This window comes from Camelus ferus, chromosome X (assembly GCF_009834535.1).
Source record: "Camelus ferus isolate YT-003-E chromosome X, BCGSAC_Cfer_1.0, whole genome shotgun sequence".
In the NCBI taxonomy this organism is placed as follows: Eukaryota; Metazoa; Chordata; class Mammalia; order Artiodactyla; family Camelidae; genus Camelus; species Camelus ferus.
In genome coordinates this window covers 60510457-60529180 of record NC_045732.1, presented here as the reverse complement: position 1 = coordinate 60529180, position 18724 = coordinate 60510457, and positions in this window count along the sequence as shown.

Here is an 18724-nt window from a genome sequence, read left to right as displayed (position 1 = left end):
AGACTTTTCTGTCTTTTATCTCTGTTGCCTTTTTCCTAATCACCTTAATTTTTCTTTTTTCTTTCCTCCTGAATCCTAGGTGATCAGTGTACGCTTATGTGCTCTGTCCTTGCTTGCTTCCTTTTTCTGTAGTTTTGCTTCTGGGCTGGCTTCCTCAAAATAAATTCAGATTTTATTGTGGCTTTTTTTTTTCTCATTAATAGTTTTTTTTTGGTCCCTCAGGTAGGACCACTCCATTACCTTAATCCACTTTTAATTTCTTCTTTCATTGTTTTTGTATTAAAATCCATGTTTCTTTACTTTGATAGTTGAAAGCAATTATCTAAATTTGTCTCTGTTTCCTCAGACAAATCTCCCAAAGTTTGCTCTTCATCCAAGTTTGCATGCTGTGTACCTTTCCTTCTTTTTTTTTGCAAAATTGTTATTGATCCTATTTTTTCACTCATCTTTGTTCTAGAGCAGTTCTACCTAGCTTTGGCCCCCAAAGAATCATGATGGTTTCTTTTAGATCTCCTCCCTGCTTATCTACATACCATTTAAATACTTAAACTCGGGAGCTGAGTTGATGGCTTATATTATCTGTTTAGTCATTCAGTTGTCTGGAGTAGTAGGGAATAGTAGCTGACAAGAACTGAGCCTTTTGGAGATATGTAATCAGGAAACTCTCTTATTTAGTCTTTCCGGCTTATGGAAACTCTTGCATCATTTTGAGGGATATATATTTTCCCCACTGGAGTTATCCTTCGGTTTGATTTTTAATCCTCCCTTTTAGGCCAACTCTTAAAAAAGTCAAGTTAGATGTATTTACCTTGAATTGTGGGCATTTTGTTTGATTTGGCTTCGCATTTGCCACAGAAAAACTTGCCTTTGAGTTGCTGCCATTTATCGTCACCATGAAAAGGTCTCTGATGAAGCTATTTTATTTCTCTTCTACCTCTTATCCTCTCTTCTTCATCCCTTCACTTTAGGGATTCTTACCCTATATCAAAGCAAGTCTATAATCCTTTTAGGCATACTTGCCATAAAACATCAGAGAAAGGACAGACATGGTTGCATTTTCCCTATAGCAGTACCACCATAGCCTTGGAGTGCGATTGCCTTCTGGTTGGAACAAGGACTCTTTGGAGAGACTTCTTCATGGTTCCTGTGATCTACCCAGAATTCCAAAATTTTCTCTAAATGGAATGATATTAATGTGTGTTTTTTTTCATCAGAATTTCTTCCACTTGCTTTCCACAAAAGGTCTCCTCTATTTTAGGAATGATGGCTATTTTTGAATTCCCAGATGCTTTTTGTTGTTTAGTTTAAACTGCATTATATTTGGTGAATATTGCTTACAATTTGTTGCTGAGTTGGGAATGATCCCTAATCTCATGATTAACACTGTTCCTTTTATTTGTAACTTATTTTGGTCAGTGTGGTGGCTTAAAAAGATGTCCACAAATTATCTGATACACTTTCCTTCAAAAAGTGGAGCCTAATTTCCCCTCTCCTTGATTGTGAGCTGTATTTTGTGACTCATTTGTAACAAATAGAATGAAGTTGAAGTGTTGGTGTATAACTTCTGAGGCCAGGTAATAAAAGTCACTGTGCTCCTCCTTTCTCTCTCTCTCTTGAATGACTCACTTTGGGAAAGAGTAGCTGAGATTTTATAAGAACACTTAGTCAGCTTCATGGAGAGGTCAACATGGCAAGGAACTGAGGCCTTCTGCCAACAACCAGCATTAACTTGCCAAGATGTGAGTGAGCCATCTTAGAAGTGGGACCTCCAGTCTTGGTCAAGTCCTCAGTTGAGTGCAGGCTGGTTGGCATCTTGATTACACCCTCAGTAGAGACATTGAGCCATCACTCAATCAGCTAAGCTGTCTCTGAATTCCTTACCCACGAAAATTGTAACTGTAGAGTCAGATGGCTGGTTACCTGCACAAATGCCACCTTTCTCTTACTACTACTCTTACTATTCAGTGTACCACTACTACTACATTTACTATCATAGGCATATGTGTATTTGTGTGTGTGGGTGTGCACATAAGCATGCAGCAAAATGGCAGCAATGATTATTTTTAGGTTGTGGGATTATGAATGTCTTCTTCCTCTTTGCTCTTCTGCATTTTTTCATATTTTCCACAATCATTCATTTATCAAACTAATACATCTTGAGCAGCTATTATATTTTGAACACTGTTCTAGATGCTGGAAATATAGCAGTAACATAAACATACCATTTCTGGCCCACATGTACTTCAACATATGACTACCATGCATTCTATTTCATATGATGGTAAATGTTATGGAGAAAAAATATCCAAGAAGGGGAATGGAAAGTGCCGGCACTAGAACAATGACATGGCTATTGTAAGTGAGGTGGACGAAGAAGATCTCCTTGAGAAGGTAAGAACTGAAAAGCACCTGAAAGCGACAAGAGAAAGGGCCATGAAGATTTCTTGGGCAAGAAGATTCCAGGCAGAAAGAAAAGCAAATACAAAGTCCTTGAGTTGGATGTATATCTAACATGGTCAGTGAACAGTCAGGAGGCCAGTGTGGCTGGAAGAAATTGAGTCAGGAGGAGGATAGTAGGAGATGAGGTCAGAGAGGTTAATGTGCACAAGATCACACTGTACAATCTGGGTCAGTGAATATTTAGTAATTTTGTCATTAAAAAATACATTATAAAAAAATTTTAATGGTTGAAAAGAAACATCCTGAAACTGTTGAAATAAACATTGCACTGAGAATTATAAATGTATTCATCCAGTAAAGTGAGAGTACCAAAATAATTTTTAAAAAAGACCTTTGTCAAGGTTTATAAGTCTGATATCACAAAGGTGAGGAAATATAAGGAACATTATCAAATTATCTTGGATAAAATTAGTCCATTTTTATTAATATGATTTTTCTCATCTAGTGGCTATTTTAATACAAATTAAATCTGAATTAAAAGCTAAGATTAGGCTCCAGCACTCAGACTGGATATTTCATTACATTACCAATCAACAGTATCTCCATCCAAAAAAATCCTATCTCCAACTCTTTCATTAGAAATTCAATTTTCAAAATAAAAGTGATCATTTCCATTTTTAAAAACTCTTGCTGAGCCAAGAGTATATTCCTGATTTCAACTTGAATTAATTTTACCCAGAGAGAGTGGAGACTGAGAGTCAGAAATTAAAAATAAACATTTCTACTGAAGATGTATAAATAAATTCCAAACTGTGAGGATAACACAGATATTATCCTGACAAAGTGTAAAAGCATGTCAGCTGCCTCAGTGACATGACTGTCATTCAGTGCGGGTTCAAACGTGTCCTAAGATTAATGAAACAATACAGAAGCTTTTCTTTCTCCATTCGCTATCTCTACATTGGTTTGCAGGGGGAAAGGAGGGAAAGGGGGCAATATAGCAAGAGGCATTTGAGGATTTCTCATAAAAATATACACTCTGCCTTCAGAAATAAACATTGAGGGACACTCTGTAGAGGCCATCAAAAATAATACTTGATAATAACTTTAAATGGAGTATAACTTTTAAAAATTGTGAATCCCTATAGTGTACACTTGTAACATATAATGTTGTACATCAACTACACGTCCATCAAAAATAAATAAATAAAAAGAAAATATAGTAATATTTATATTACTGCCTGCTCTGTCCTAAACTATGCAAAAACAGTAGATTAATAAGAAAATGTCACCTTTGCTTTCCATGATACCCTTTATTTCTGTGTGCACCACAGCTTATTACTGGGGAATAAAATCCCGCACCCTGAAAGACAGATACCTCTCCAAATTCATGGCCTCCAGCTTCATCAGCACCCTCAAAGCCTGTTGGCAGTCCTTCTACTCACCCTTTATCAGCTCCCATTCATGTTCCTCTCAGTCAAAAATTTTATATCTTCAGAATTCTGTGCAAATCCTCTACCCCCTCGCTCTTGGTATTTCAGTTTAGTTCAATTCAGTGTCTGCCCATTCAGATGTGTGCCAGTCACTGTGTTAGCACTGAGGATACTGAGATGAATGTCACCATTTTACCCTCAGCAGACCTATGGCTTAGGTTGGTAGTTCTCAACGTTTTTTTTTTTAATCTTCAGAGCCCTTTACACTCTTAGAAATTGTTGAGGAACCCCAGGTGATTTTGTTTATATGGATTAAATCTATTGCTACCTACCACAGGAGAAATGAAAGCTGAGAAACTTTTCAAATGCTAATTTATTAATTGTTTTGAATAGCAGTAATGAACTCATTATATAATGACATAATTAATATTATGGAAAATAACCACATTTTCAAAAACAAATAATTAATAAGAAAAGTGGCATTATTTTACATTTTTCAAAATTTCTTTAATATCTGGCTAAATAATGACAGAGCTGGATTGTCATAACTTTTTCTGCATTCAGTCTGTTGCAATATATTATTTATTGAAGTAGATGAAGAAATTTGACCTCACAGAGATATGTACATGGGAAAAGGAGGATCTTTGAGACCCCCATCAAGGATCTTGGGGGATTCCTATCTGTCCTTGGACTATAGTTTAAGACTCTCTGATTTAGTGGGTGAAAAAGTTACATAAATAATTTCAATGTGTTGTGTGTGGTGCAGTTATAGGTATATACACAGGGTGTTGTTAGAGCACTTCTGTTCTTCATGAATAAAATATAGGCAACCAAGTGTGAAGTTTTTCAACTTTCAGCCCCAAGCACCTACAAATGTATCCCTACTCACACCCCAAATCATTTTCTTTCTCCAGTTTCAGAAGATAGGTATCTTTAGTATCTTTTCTCTTCTTTAAAACAAATCTTCAGCCTATACTTTCCTTCTTGTTGTATACATGCATTTCTGAGATGATCTTGTTCCCCTTCAAGTTTTTTTTGTTTGTTTTATTTTTATTTATTTTTGTTTTTGTATGTATTCCTTAAAACAGTTTTGTTGAGGTATAATTTGCATACCATAAAAATTACTAATTTTAATTAAAAGTACAAGTGAATTTAGATTTGTGCAGCTATCATTACAGTTCAGTTTTAGAGCATTTCCCCCATCACAAAGAGATGGGAAACCTCTGACTTTTCACTGATATCTGTTATCTAGTGATACTCCAACCTATGTCTCTATACCTAATGTGCTAGGTATGATCTGTCCTCCTCCTTCTAGGTCCTCCATTCTTTTCCACTGTGTTCTCCATCCTAAGAGTGTAACTTATGTGAATTAAACCAACAAGTGGGCTTACATGCCCTTTGGCTTTCAGTTGGGTTCAGGCAGTGGAAAGATCCATCAAGAGATTGGATGACGGAAGGAATGTAGAGTTAGGGTCCCTGATTCCTTATCTGTGAAGTCACCTGTTGTATGTGTCCCTCCACATAAGATCATGGGCACTTGCAAGGTGTTTTGCTTGACCAGACTCTCTCAGCTTCTGAACCATTCCCTACCCTTGTCCCTTCAGACCAAGGGTTGATGACAATTTCATTGCTACTACACTTGATTCCAGCACAATCCCTGGTCATTACCATATGTCTCCCCCATACCTTGTTTTTTCATCCCTCTGTAAATAATTTGTCATTGAATTATCCTAATATTACTGTGACATTGATTTCCTTTTGGTGCACTGATGGATATGCTTGATTCTCCATAACCCCCTCAACCCAAATACAAGACCAATATTCTAACTGATTTGGGAGCATCTCCATTTCAGGAGGAGAGAGCAGTCGTGTTGGGTTCCAGCTGAGGTTCTTCCTGTACATAAAGTTCTTTATCATTGACAGAAACAATCAGCACTACTCCTGTCCCTTCTGGCTGCTCTTTGGCATGACTTGCTGAAGCTTAAGATGAATATATTTTCACTATTTTATTCAACCTTACTGCTTCATTTGTAGTTTTATTATTTTCCCACTGGGCTTCTCTTTTGGACATTTTATTTATGAATATTTTAGAAGGAAATCTCTCTTATGCAAGCACTCAAATCCATAAAAAGGTTAGTTTTTATCCTAGGGTAGACCCTTCTCTCAGCTGGACACTCTCATTTGACATTCCACCTCCTGAAGTGTTAACACATTTTGACAATTGCTTTTGTTCCAATTTGTTGATAGGAAACAGCATTTCAGTCTGATTGACAGCAAAGAATTGTGCCTTTCATTTCCAATGTGTAAGCTAATTTTTCCAATGTGCTTCACGTACATTAAAAAAAAAAACAGAATGAGAGTATTACTGCTAACCAGAGAAGTTTGTGCGTGGGAATATGTTTTCTTTTCAAGTGAACTGTTCCAGTCAAGATGATGGGAGTGAGGGTAGGGTCTGGAAATGCCACTCCTGGAGCTATTACCAGAGACTGTTCTGACTGCAGCAAGAAGGCATTTGATTAACTGACTGCAGGAGAGAGAGAGAGTTCAATGAATAATGAGGCATCAAAGAGGACCACTTTTGACAGTAGTTAATGAATAATGCTTAATGAAGGACATAACTGGAAACTGAGAAATCTCAAGTGTATTTAAAAGGCTTAATCCTATATTAGACTATGGTGTTCAAACAGGGTATAAAATCTACAAATAAGATGTGACTTTTAAATTCATCTTTGAACAGAACTAATATAACAGTTAGCTATGTAGTTTGAATAATGCACCACCAGCAACACTGATCAGCATTGAGGGGAAGGTAGTTTTCATTGAAGCTGCTAGTGTATAGATATTATACTCAATTTTTTTTAAATCAACAAATATTGTTGAGTCCCTGAGTTTGAGGCACATAAAACCTCATGGATGTATCTACTACATGCCAATTAGGTGGATGGAGGCAGAATCATTTAGTGGAATCATTAGGTGGCATTGGGACTGGTTTTACTTTATGAAAGAATCACACCTTTTGCTGTTGGCTCAAGTCCGCATCCAGAGTGCTGGGGAAATCTCTCTTCTAAAGGTTAACAGTAACAATAATCTTCACCTTACAAGGACTTGGGCTACTTTGAAAAGGATTTCTCAATAAAGCAGAAGAGAGATCAACAGAAAGCTCTTTTTTCGTGCCCCAATCACACTCACCCAAAATTCTGACTGATAATTGCAGCTCTTGGGGTCCATAGTGCTGGAAATAAAAGTATTAGATTAAGGATTACCTTGTCTTCATCAATTTACAATCTGATCATTTATACATACACAGGATCTTACACTGAATCTGGATCTTTTCCTCTCAGAGTGATACCCCATCTGTGGCAGAGAAACTGTTATGTGCTCAAAAAAATCCATTTATTTTTCTTTTCTGGTAGATAAGCTGAATTGCATTTCCTGGGCATTCCAGCAATGAGGTGAAGACAGGTGATTGAGTTCTGGCCAGTGGAATCTGGGCAAAAGAAATACACACGACTTCCGGGCCCAACATCTATAAAACCTCTCTTGAGATCCTTCGTATGGTCTTTCTCTCTTCTTTGTCTGCCAGAAAAGCAGGTGATGTAGTGTCAGGCTTTAAAGCCCTGTGGGATTGTCAAGCCACTAGATGGAAGAAACCTGGGCTCCTGATTAAGAGCATAGAGAAAGAGTTCCTACGTCTCACCAACCCACGTTGAACTGAGGTATGAATGCCAAAACTTTATTGTACTCATTCATTGGTGGTTGGGAGTGTCTGTTGCTGCATTTAGTCTACTCTTTGGAGTGCAGCATCTGCCTGTAGAATAAAGGAGGCTTAGAAGTACTGACAGTTACTCAGTGCCCGGAAACTCACCCCAGCCTGGTGCCTTATTTACATCTTCACTTAGTGTTTGGTCACACCTCCTATAAAAGATTACCTACTATTCTTTCAGGACTAGTCAAGCCTCTTATTACGCTACCCAAATGCATTTTATCAGTCATTCAACAAGCTATATCATCCTCAGCTATCAGTGACAATTATAATTTGCCATCCTCCATTTTCTTCATTTCAGTTGAAGATGTGTTTGCAGCCTGGACACCTGTTTGTAGAATGCTCCTCTGCCCTCCCATCCCTTCACTCTGCCTGTCTAGTGCCTCCTCACCCATTATTACTCAGCTCAGGGGTCAAACCCGCCAAGGAAGACTTCACCTCTCCCCTCCCTTCCATATTACTTGTGTCTGGCTGTCCTTCCTCTGCACTCACAAGACATCCTGGGCCTACATACTTCTCTCACTGAACATCCTAAAATAGTTTCTTTTAGGCTATGAGCTTTTTGTGGCAAGGATTATAACACCAGAACTCAGAACCATATATGTGCCAAGTAAATATTTGTTGAATAAATAGAATGACTGAAGCTACTCTGAAAACATTCATTCACTGCCTTCAGTTCTTCCTAGCAATGTTGATAAACATCTCAGGATCTTTGCTATAACCTCAGTATATCTGGAAACTTTATTTATTGGAGCCAACTATTTCAATATTTCCAAAGTTTTATTTAACTGAACTATAATATACTCTACCTATTTTTTTTTGAAGCTTATGTAAACTCAGACTGCTGTGTGCATCAGGGTTCTTCTTTTATTGGGCACTGTCTAGTAAAGAAGCCATTACCACTGCTCCAAAGCGGCAGTGATATTGGGCATCCCTTTGTTTTAGCGCTGGAGAGTGAATGGCCCTGACCAAGTGCAGGTCTTAGGTTTATGGCCCTGCTACCTGGCATGGTAGGGAGAAGGAAACGTGTCCACTTCTGCTTCTGTTTGTAATGAGAGAGAGGGGACTTTCATCCATCATTACTGTGTATAATGCAGGATTCCGACTAAGTAGAAATGGGCATTTGGATGCTGGGCAGCATCCCCCTACTCCCATGGTAATGAGAAAATATTTGTATCTGTTTTGAATCCTTCCCAAACACTCAGTACAGGACTTCTCCAGGTGGCCTGCCATATTCCAGTGCGTTTACGTGCTCACTGGGCCTCAATCCTTTGGGGCCTGATTTATCATGACACTAGTTAAGTACCATATGTCAACAGAAGGAACTTTAGAAATCATCTCATCAAACTTGATAAGAACTAGGTCTTAAGTCCACGTTCTGTGCAACAGAACACTATTAAATTATACTCTTTTACAGTATTTAAAAGGGAGAGATGTGCCTGGTAAGTAAACAATTGCATAATTTGAAAAACAATTTTGATCTTCTTGCATATGTTTTCTCAAGTTAAATTGGTAGCATAAAACTTTATTGAATAGTGCATTGTGCTTATTTTCAGAATACATAATTCAAAGTAAAAATGTGACTAAATGCAAGACTATGTATTCAAATCCTTTTTGTATGAACTGAGGTAAAGCAGAGTAGACGTAATTTTATAAGAGCTGGTTTATACTACTTATTAATTGCATGGTTTGTTTATATTATCTTTCTTATTTTTCATAGAAAGAATTATATAACAAATAAATTAGAATAATTTTAAATATTATGCCATGCAGAGTTGTTCATTAGAGTTGAAGGATTTGGTACCATGGGTGGATATTACATCATCCTCCCCCTTATCATCATTATCATCATACCATATGGCTTTTCCAAAGCATTTGCTATCATGTTCCATAAAATTTCTCAGTGAAATCAGTAGGGCTGAGCTGACTATTTCCATTTGCTAGATGAGGGGAGTGTGGAAACTTTCAGCGATTTGCCTAGGATCATGAAGTTTATAACAGAGCATATACTAGCACATCAGCCTATTGACTTGAAAGCAATGACCTTTGCATATCAATACAAAGTATATAAGGTGTATATACTGCAAATGGGCAAGACAAAGTAAAGCAAAAGAAGTACCTGAAATGTATTGTTGCAAAACTAATACCAGCTTGATTGTTTTAATAGTGAAAAAGACCAAAAGTCGTTTGGACAAAAATTGTTAATTTCCAGTTTTCCTGTGTCTTCTTTACTTAGTCCTTTAAAAGCCAGGTACATATGCAGAAAGTGTCAGTGACTGTGAAATTATGAAATGATCCATAGTTGCCCAGCTCTTTCAAATATTTTAATAAGAACATATTATTAGCTAACATGAGCATAGAACTTATGTGACAGATACTAATCTTTGCACTCTGTATAAGCTAACGCATTTGATTTGCACTATAATTCTATCAGATAAATACTATTGTTATTCCATTTAAAAATTGAGAAACTGAGACTCAGAAAGTTAACATAATTTTCCCAAAGTCACAGGAGTTACAGAGCCAGTATTCAAACCTGGGCAGTCTGACTCTAGTATCTGCCCTCTTGAGCACTACAATATATTATTATCCACATTTTACAGATAAAGCAGATGAGGCACAGAGGTTAAGTTGCCCAAGGTCAGGAGTCAGTATATTAATTCTAAGAGTCTGGATCTAGAGTCCAGGCTCTTACTGTACGGTACTGGAAAAACAGCTGCCTTTAATTCTTTTTTTTTTTTTTTTTTAGCATTTTTTTATTGAGTTACAGTCATTTTGCAATGTTGTGTCAAATTCTGGTATAGAGCACAATTTTTCAGTTATACATAAACATACATATATTCATTGTCACTTTTTTTTCGCTGTGAGCTACCACAAAATCTTGTATGTATTTCCCTGTGCTATACAGTATAATCTTGTTTTATAATTCTTAATTACACAGAGACTTCTTTATTTCATTGGTTAACAATTAGGGGAAATTTTGCCTCCAGGAGACATTTAGCAATATCTGGAGATATTTTTGGTTGTTACAACATGGCGGTGGGGGACAGGGGTGGAGGTGCAGAGATGGGGGGAGATGCCACTGACATCTAGTAGGGAGAGGCCAGGAATGCTGCTAAACATTGTACAATCTAAAGTGCAGTCAGTCCCCAACAACAAAGAATTATCCAACCCTAAATTTCAGCACTACTAAGGGTGAGAAATTTTGTTTTTACTGCTATTATCTTGTTTGGATATATATACAAGATTAGGCATATTCATAGATAACATTTGATTTATAACAGAAAATAAATTTAAAATATTCTAATAACATCAAATGAAGCAGTCGCATAACTTAAGTCTAGAATAAGTTTGAAAAACTGTCTCCACAATTTATATTTAAATATTTATTCAATAAATTATATTTAAAAAATTCTAACTTGATGATAGCAATATTCTCCTCTAGGCAAACTTTTAATTATGTGAGGGGGGAGGTGATAAGTTGGAGAATACGTGACTACTTCTCCATGAGTTCAAATCCTACAACATAATCATCCTAGAAGATGAGAACTAGATTTGTTTTGTTTTGTTTTCTAGTCACTCATATAATCATGTTCCAGTGCTCTCCTTTATATGGAAAAAGTGGTGGAAAGGCAAACCCATCAAGGTAATAATTACTTGAGAATCAATGAGAGGATTAAAGTGAGATTCTCTTTCCTGCACAAATCCGGAGGGTAAATTACTACATGCTCCTGAGCTTAGAAAGCAAAATTTGAGTTGATTTGTTTCAGCACCATTTTCAGATAAACTACATTTTAATTATCAAGTTGCTTAGTAGTTGGTCAATATTGCAGGATTAGTAGTTTTTCTGGTATAAGTCACATATACTCGGGAACTCAATAAACATCACTGGGTGATGGCGAAGATGATGACGGTGATGAGGATGATGTCATTGAAGTATCATTAGGAAAATAAATTTGTATATAACCATATTAACTCAAAATGGATCTTGTATTTCCAGCCATGGAAGAAATAAACCCACTTAGAAAGCACAGTAGGTGGCTAATTCTCTCTGTACATGGTAGTTAATTTATAACACACATCATAACCTCAGTAATTTGGAACTATAAACATGCAAATGATGCACCAAATGGTTTGCAGGGTATTTTAAACAAAAGAATTTCTTCCTTCAATGCTTCTATAATTAAGACTTTCTTTTTAAAAATATATAGCAGTTGGTCAGCAAAGGCCTCAAGGGCTAAACTATTGAATAGTAATATAGCTAGCTCTTCTTTGTTATTATAAAACTATTTACAAAATAACTATAGATAAATAATTGAAGAAGTTAGCAACTGCTAATTAAAATCAGGCTAAATTGCAAAGAATTATAGTTTAATAGATACTGTTTTGTAGGCTTGAGTACACTATTTCAAGAGAAAGAAAATTTTACTGAGGCATTTGATAGCCATAATTTTATTTTCATTGAGTAAACATGAACTTTAAGTATAGGTGCTCTTGGGTTATTTAGTATCAGAGTTCTACGTTATCTTGCAACTATATAATAGAGGGTACTTTATTTTCTCATCTGATCCATTCACAGTAGAAGTTACATTATGATTCTCCATGATGCTGTCATGAGACAATTCAGGGATGAAGAATAAGTGAGTCTTCTTTCCCTGTCTATTTCTTTCCATCTCCCAAGGACTAGCCTTACTATCAACTTTTCTGTACCAAATGATAAGAAATATTTCCAGCTCACTAACTCAAGGACTCTTAAAGTGGTCATAGCAAATAGCTTTTATAGAAGGGACTCAGAATGATATATTTCTCAATCATATATATGTCTGTGTGTGTGTGTGTATGTGTGTGTGTGTGTGTGTGTGTGTGTACTTTAAATGCATAATGAGAATGAACTACTCTCACTTGGACCACATTGAAGGGACAAGGACATGGTCATCTCTCCACTTGGAAGAGATACCTAGTCCCCTTCACATAAGTTCAGGAACAAGAACTCACTGATTTCCCTGGTTATTTCTCTTGCTTCATGTTCTTCCCTTGACCTATGGCTCACACACACAAAAAGCCTTTTATGTGCAGAATGTGGGTTTATATCTGTAACAACTCACTTTGCTTGATAGCACAAAAGTACTAAACCTGTTAATGTAAGAAACGTAAGACATGATTTCAAAGGAGGGAAAGAAGGCATAGAGGAGAGAGTAGTGTGTTCAAAACACAAAATGAGGGGAGGATATAGCTCAAGTGGTAGAGTGCATGCTTAGCATACATGAGGTTCTGGGTTCAATCCCCAGTACTTCCTCTAAGAATAAATAGATAAGTAAATCTAATCACCTCCCCCTACCAAAAAAAAAAAAAAGGAAACCCCCCTACAAAATTATGAGTCTATGAACAGAAGGAGGAGGTTGTCTCTTTTAGGCTAATAATTTTTTTACTACAGACATGGTCTATGAGATTATCACCAAAGACGTAAAACATATATCTTCTCCTCAATGTCTAATCTTCTTGTTCTCATTCTCTGTCCATTGAAAGAAAGCCAAGATAAGAAAGAATAAGTCCAGTAAACTTTCTTTTCATCCAATTACCGCCTCATAGATTTTCATCCAAACCAACATCCACCATTCGTCCCATGAAAACATGTATTGTTGGGCAGTAATATTTTCCATACGGTAACAATAGAGAACACAAAATAAGTTGGGTAGGGGAGGGAGGGTGTCTAAACTTTCAATACTTCTTTCTGTTTCTGCATCTAGAAGTTCCTTACAGTAGCAGGGGAGTGGATGCATATGCCATTCAGAAGTTTATCAAATAAGGTTGAAAGAGTTTATACTCCTTTCCTCATTTAAGAAATATAGTTACACCTGTGGACATGCCAGTACTCTCAACATACTTTAACTATATTGTAGTATATAAACCAGGGAGCAATTTTGACCATTTGTTCTAAATTTATCTTCCTCCCTTACTGGCAAAAGAAAATGTAACTCTCCTTCTTTCCAAGACTAAATTTTCTTTCTATGCCTTCTAGGATCTCACCTGTTGTTTAACACCTTCTCCTACCTTTAATTTCTCCTACTCTTTGCTAAATTCTCTTTATTTTTCCACATTGTGCCTGCAACTTCTTTTCCTAACAAAGCAATACAGAACTTTAACTCCAACATAAACTCTCAATTTGACTTAGGGGTTATTTACCTGCAAGGAACAGAAATCTACTAAAAGAAAAGTTCAGGTAAAAAGATTTGTTAAAAAATTAGTTGTACTGAAAAACTAAAAGAGAGTGCATGTGAACCTTAGAGGAACTGGATACTTGTAAGGAAGCTAGTGTCTCCCACACATGTGTACATGTCCACACATGTGCATACACACGCACTAACATACATGTACATAAATGGGGTCATCCTATATGTATTTTCTGTGATTTGGGTTTTTAACCTCAGAGTAGATTATAGAAGATTTTTCAATAAACTGCATACTGTAGCTTAAATGTACCATAATTTAGTAAATAATTTCCCCATTGATGAACGTTTCTCTTATTTTTAATTTTTAATCTATTGCAAGTATCACTATAATAATTTGTACTGTATCTTCATGTACAAGTTTCTCAGTGAAATATAATCCCAGAAGTAAAACTGCCTGATCTAAGACACACATAAGAATTTTAATAGATATTGTCAAACTGCTACTTAAAAAGTCTTTATGAACTTATATTCCCAGTAATCTTTGAGAAAACCTATTTCCCAGTATTCTCATCAAGGTGAATATTATCAATCTTTTAAAATTTTGCTAATGTAATGAAAGAAAATCAGTAACTCTCTGATGCTTTGTTTTCATTTCTTTGATTTGATTTTATTTTCAATTTTCATTTTAGTGATAACTAGTAATTTAAAATTTATATGTTTATTGGTCCATTTTTATGTTAATAGGTTATTATTGTTTGTCTATAAGACTTCTGTATATATATTATATATATATATATATTGTCAATGTCTTTTCCCTTTATTTTTACCATGTATAATTTACAAATTTTTATGTGGTTGAATTGGTTAATTTATTTCCTTATGGATTCTGGATTTAAGATCATAATCACAGGCCCATTTTTACCCTGAGATTTAAACACACAATGAGTTTCTTCTGATATGATTATGGGGTTTTTTTTTTGCATTTAAATCTTCATTTGGGATTTATTTTGGTGTAAGATGTGAGGCAGATGGTCTAACTTTATTTTTAAGTAGTCAGGTCTCCAAACAACATTTATTGACTAGTCAACCCCATTTTTTAATTATTTGAAATGTGACTTTTATTGTACCTTGAGCTCTTATACATATACAGGTGTTTGGGGGGATATTTTTTTCTGTTACATTGATGTATAGTAATTGATACATAGGAACTCTGCCTTCTGCTCAACCATTACCTCAAATTGTATATAATGGTACTTCAGATATCTCATATTGGACACAATACTTATGATTTTTTTCCTTAAATTCTCTTCACATAATTCTTGTCACTTCTAATGACATCTTCATACCTCTGTCACCTGGCCAAAAAACTGTTGTCATCTTTGTTAGTTCCTTCTCTCTCTCTTTCCCTTGTCTTATCAGCAATTAAATCTTCAGATTTCTATTCTAAAACATCTCTCCAAACTTCTGTTATGCTATTTCCATGACCACAGTCATATTTCAAGCCCTCATCTTCTCTCTTTCAGATTATTACAGTATTATTACTCAATATACTCAGTAGCCTCTTAAGTGGTCCTCTAATAAATTTGAATTTCAGAACTGTCTGATAGAGTTCTTCTTTCCTTCTTTAATGTACTCAAAATGAAGCTTTGTTAAATTCAATTATACAAGTGGCCAATACATTTAGTTTTTAAATGTTAAACATTAAAAATGATTTAAATTATTTAAAATAAAATGAGATAGTACTTTTGTCTGTAAAACTGACAAACAACAAAAAATGTCCAGTGTTTGGAAAGCAATCCAATGAACCAAATTTATGCTGGTGGGTGTAAAATTCATGCAAGCCTTCCAGAAAACACTTCAGCGATGAGTATCTGTAATTCCACTGCTAATACTTTATTCTAAAGGATAAAACTGTTGTGTTCTCCACATGATATGTAAAAGAACATTTGTTGCAGTATTTTTTGAAAATAAACTGTCCAGCCATAATGAAGTGGTGTAATAAATTATAGTATATCCGTATGATAGAATGTAGCCATTGAAATTACATTGTCAAAGAATATTGAAATAATGTTAAATGAAGAAGACATGAAAGAAACTGTAATATTTTGTTTTTTAAATTTGCAATGCTCAAACACTGGAAGAAAGTATACAAGAATTGCCATTGGATAATGGTTTGGAGGTATATTTTTTTTCAAAAATTCATCTTTATAATTTTGCTCCAGATTTCAAATTTTCTAGAAAGAGTATGCAGCTACTATTGTAATAAAACCAAACAGCAATACCCATAAAATAAATTTTATTTCATATCAAGAATCACAAAACAGAGTGCAACAAGTCACCAATTTAGAAATGGATTATATTTTAAAAGTCTGTTAGTGGAAACAAACATCAAAAGACACATCACAGAAGAGAAAATAAATTTTTGGAACACATATATGAAATAATGGTAAAACCTTGTAAACAAATAAATATAAAATAATGTCTTTTCTAACCTATGGAAATAGCAAAACGGGTTGTATGTTTATTTGCTTATTTGTTTTAAACGCTGGCAAAGCTATTGTGAAATTAGTACGTTTCTGGTGACGTTATAAATTTGAGCAACACTTCTTGAAAGCAATTTTGCAACATGTATTGAGAGCCATGAAAACTATAATATCCCTTGACTCAGTAATCTCTCTTGTGGGAACCTATCCTAAAGAAATAATAATTAATTTTCAAGAATGTGTTATTTATAAAAATGGAAACAAAAGGAGAAGGAAAAGAAGCAACCTAAGTTTCAAATGAAAGAGGGTTAATTATATTATGCATTATAGATTTAATTGAATATCATGAACATACTAAAAATTATAACACTTGTGAAGACTAAGTAGTACATGGGAAAATAGTAATATATCATGATTATGATATATCAATGTCATAAAATATTTAAAATATTTTAAAGTATTATTAAAAGTGATAGGTAAAATACAAAGTTGTGTGTACACTATAATTGCAACCATACAAATACATGAATATGAAAGTGGTAAAAGAGAATTAAAAATAAAAGGTAATATTTTGATATATGTTCTCCAATTTGTTTCCATGTACTTTAGCAAATATTGTGTCTACAATTTAAATGAGAGAAACAAATAAATGAATATTTTTCTGAAAGTTAACTGGGTTGTTTGAGATTTAATAAACTTTTCCTTCTAGAAATAAAATAATGAATAGTTAGCATCTCAAGCTGGTCCACAAAAGCCAGACTTTAAAACGGTCTTGGAATTCCTTTTTGAACCAGTGATTACCCAGTTCAATCAACTCTAAGCTTCCAAGATAAAGGACTCATCTTTTACAAAATGTCACGTATTATAGCAGTTCCTATGACCATAGATGTACTGAGAACATTAATAAGTGAGGTAATACTGAAAGAAGAGTTTTGTTTGCATCCAGGTAAAAGAAATTGACCCTCAGTTTTCTAAGAGAACTTTTGTTGGGTTTTGCAGATAGTATGACACAAAGCCTCATAATCTGAGTTTCTTCCAAATAATCTAGAAGTTTGGCTATACAACCCGTCAACAAGGGACTACACCCAAGTTGATCAGGGGTTGAAATACCTTTATCCTTCTGAAGCAGTTACCTCAAGTGATGATTAAACGTATGAGAATAGAGATACTGCTTCTGGAAAAGATAGAGTGATGGGTTGGATTTTCCTTCCTGCCTAAAACAATGCCAAATTGCACAAAATATACTGAACAATAGCTTGCAAGACATTGGCCAATAGGTAGTGAAAGACAGTGACCCATGAGAGACTGTAAATAAATGAGGTAAGGCCTATTATGATTGTACCTGCCTAATGACGTGAGGAGTTTCCAAGTCCAGTGGACTTGATGAGTTTAGGAGACTGGATTCAGTGATGAGTATGAGGAGACCAAAGTGGCTAGAGTTTACAGGACAAAGTTCTGGAAAGGAGATGGGTGTACAGAGTGAGAACTCCAGGTATCTACAGAAGCCCCCCTTGAATTTTCAAATCTGTATTAATCAGCACAAGTGTGTGAGGAAGCTACCCAAGCCTGAGGTAATGTATGGTGTTCACATGAGGCTACAAGTTCCATAAGTGCCTGTTTCCACCAGCCAGACTGGAAAACCTCAAATTTATCAGGCACTGAGTACTCAAATGTTGTTCCCTCAGTTGTGGAGAATAATTAAGCTTTCCTTTCTAGAAATAAAATAATGAATTTTTATTCTGAGCACTTCTGTTTTCCTACCAAATCTTAAAAGAAAGACCAAAATGAGAAAACTGCTTCTGAGTAACTAAACTTTATCCTAGAACACAGCTCAAGAATTTTTATAAGACTGCAAAATTATTTAGCACTCAACAAGATGAAATTCACAAATGTCTATTATCCAATAAAAGATTACCAGGCATGCAAAGAAAGAAAATGCAACTTATAATGAGAAAAATAAATCAGTCTTGAAACTGACCCAGATGTTAGAATTAAACAGGGACATTAAAAATGTTATTATATCTGTATTTTGTATGCTCAAAAAGTTAACTGGAGTCATTGGAGATGTGAAAAAGACCCCAATTGAATTTCTAACCATGAAGGATACAATATTTGAGATGAAAACTGAAATGTCTAAGAGGAAAAATATACACTGGAAGGGATAAAAAGCAGATTAGAGACTGGCAAAGAAATTAATGAACTTTAAGACAGAGCAATAGAAATAATTCAAAATGACACAGAGAGAAAAAAATTGCACAGGGCATCAGTGGACTATGGGATAACTTAAAGAGGCCTAATATATGTTTAATTTCATTCTCTGCAGGAGAAGAGAGAGAGTCTGAAAGAGAAAAGTATTTTTTTATTTTAAAAAATATTTTGATTTATTATTGTATTTTTTTTTTGGTTGGGGGAGTGATTAGGCTTATTTATTTTTAATGGAGGTATTAGGGATTGGACCCCAGACCTCATGCATGT